We start from the raw sequence: 3,063 nt of genomic DNA, 5'->3' as shown, positions 1-3,063 counted from the left end.
CCCCCCCCCCCCCCCCCCCCCCCCCCCCCCCGCGCCAATTTCACCACCCCACCCTCCCCAAAAAAAAATTAAGTTTATTTTTAAAAAATATTTTCAATTTCAATTCAAAAATTATTTTCTACTCTCTAGTCAAAAATCTACTTGTTTTTGTGAAAACATTTTCCTTCATACCAAACACACCCTAAAATTTAAAATAGTTGAACAACAGTAGTTGCACTAGCAAACCAACAACTTTTATTTAACTAAAAAGCCCATAAATTCCTCATACGATAGCGAAATGACTCGATTCTTTTTCCTAAATGTCTTAGATAATGATACAAACATGTGCATCAAATTGAAATTCAATTTCGTACTCATTTGCCTAGTCAAATATCATTCATGCTCGGTAAATAATTATTTCATAATTGCGATAAAATTCCAATCTCGGCTTAGCAAAAATGAACAAAATTTTACAGATCATTCCTATAATTCATTCTCAAACTTTCAGAAGTTTCGTAATAATTTTGCGATCATTAAGATTAATAACGAACCTTTAGTTGACACAAATTGCTGAAACAACGCCAAAACACCCAAAAAGCTTAAAAACTCACTCAAACCTCATTCGGAATCTCCCGAACACAAACCAAAATATGCTACTACATTGGAAATGATATTTTGGAGTCAATGGAATCATCAAAACACCCAAACAAGGTCACTTTAAACCGATGTTGACCAAAGTCAACTTTAACTTAAGAATCTCCAAAATTCCAAGTAAGGACATGAAACTCATCCAAAAGTTTCGAGAACTGAACCAAACCTTTAACTAGACCAAATATCACCATTTGGACCTAGTGAAATTATCAAAACTATACAATGACCTTTCTAACCTCAAGCGTTGACTAAAGTCAAACTTTAGCCTTGACTTTCTCAGCATCTCGTCTAATGACTCAAAATCAAATCAAAAGCCTTGGGACCCAAGCCAATAGTTTTACTAACCTAAAAGTCATGTTCCAAAGCTGATGGAACTGACGGAATTCCATTCCTAGACTCGTAGCTCTGGTTGTTATCAAAAACCACATTTAACAACTTTAACTCTCCAAAACTCTAAAACTTCCGAAAGTCAAAACTTTACAATCAAATTTCAAAACCAACTTTATGAATTGATCAAATAAGATTCGGGGTAACTATCGAGAGGGGTAAAATAGTAATTTTCAAAAAATGACCTTTGGGGTCATTACAATACCTTTGAATTCTTTTTAGGAAAAACTACAAATTTTAAATAATTTGCTATCTTGATTTTAGTTTTTTGATAATTACTTTTTTATGAAAATAGATATTATTATTAAATATACTTTGATAGGAAAAAACGAGAAAAGAGTAATAGATAAAATCACACCGGTGCCGAATTTCCCTTTTAACGTTAAAAAGAGTTTCTTTCTCCTAAATCGCTCTCTCTCTCTCTGTCTCGTACAAATTCAAATACAAATGGGTATCTACAATTGCTCTTGTACATAGTGAATCACAAAATATTTCTCTGTCGATCGTGTTAGGTGTATGTTGTAGAGTAGAGTGTGAAAAAATGGCTATGAGTTGCAACCACAAGTGCCGGATTTTCATCGTGTTAGGGTTTTGTTCTGTTATCCAGTTGCAACCACCGGTGCCGGATATCAATGCTATTGAGCTCTTGTTGACTTATGCACTAGAGGCGATCCTAAGGTTCTTTGATTTCTTCTCTTTATTTCTTTTTTTTTTGTTGAAAATTGTGGAGTTGGAATAGTTCAGGGAATCTTGATGTTGTACTTTAGTCATTTGTGGAACCAGACATTATTTTTTTTTTTTTTAGGGTTTAGAGAAATTAAGGAAGGATATAAGACTGGTCAAGATTTTAATTGTTGCTACATCTTGAGTTCTTTTCTGGATTTTTTGTTTGTTTGTCGATAAAGAGTTCTTTTTCTTGATTTCTTTCCTCAATTTTAACAGTAAGTCTTGGATAGAGTTATCTGAAACATTTATTTTTTGATAAAGAGTTCTTTTCTTGATTTTACAATTGTATGAAACATTCATCTTTAGTTCTTTTCTTGATTTTTCTAAAAAGAGATTGAAATAGAAAGGAAGCAAAATGCTACACTTTACTTTTGGGCACATTTATTTTTATTGGGATTTGTGTGAAAGAAGACCATCAGATGTACTCCTAAAGTCTTTCTTCTGTTTCAGCCTTAGTGCATTGTACCATTTTATTTCTCTTTTTATAATGTATTTTTGTAGCTTAACTTATTAGTTCTATGTACGTGTTCGTGGTCTCATGTTTATGGTACTTTTTTATATGAATTACTTTTCTACAGATTGTGCAAAAACTTCTCATCGCCGTTGTTGTTGATGCCAATGTTACTGTTCGACATTCTATATTTTCCTCACTTTATGCGGATGAAAGATTCAACGAGTTTCTGGATCAGGCTGATAGTTTGATAGCTATATTTGCCACTTTAAATGATGAGGTACTTAATTCATGTGCTTTTGTAGTTTAAATGACGAGGTACTTGATTCATGTGCTTTTGTAGTTACTCATGACGATCTCTTCAATGTGTTGTAAATGTCTACTTAGATGACGCTAGTGTTATATGCCTCAGTACATGGATAAAACAATCTAGATCCTTGTTCAGTTCCCAAAATAGAAGACATATTAAAATGCCAAAGTGGAGAAAAAATTCACTTTCTCACGGTCTTAAGAACTTATGGATAAACTAGTACGTGGTCTTATGAACTAAGCCATTCACTTTGCAACCGTTGTTAATATTGCAAGCTTTCTCAGTCAAAATCTTCCATGTTTTCTTTCTAGAAGAATCATATATGTTTGCTCTCCTCTTTCTGTTGAACTTTATATAGTAGTTCTTTCCTTTAGACATTTTTTGTTACAAGATGGATTTTATACAGGAAACATATAAAATGCATATTTTTGCTACTTGAGGGAAATGTATATTTTTTTGTTCCTTGGGTTTTACCAATGAGAAGAATGTCAACGAAGTTGACTGAATGAGCTAACTGAAGCCTTGTTTGGAAGTCATTGTAGAAGTGCAGACTATAGAG

The sequence above is a fragment of the Solanum stenotomum genome, chromosome 3 (genome assembly GCF_019186545.1).
Source record: "Solanum stenotomum isolate F172 chromosome 3, ASM1918654v1, whole genome shotgun sequence".
NCBI classification, from domain to species: Eukaryota; Viridiplantae; Streptophyta; class Magnoliopsida; order Solanales; family Solanaceae; genus Solanum; species Solanum stenotomum.
Note: the sequence above shows the minus strand (reverse complement) of the source record.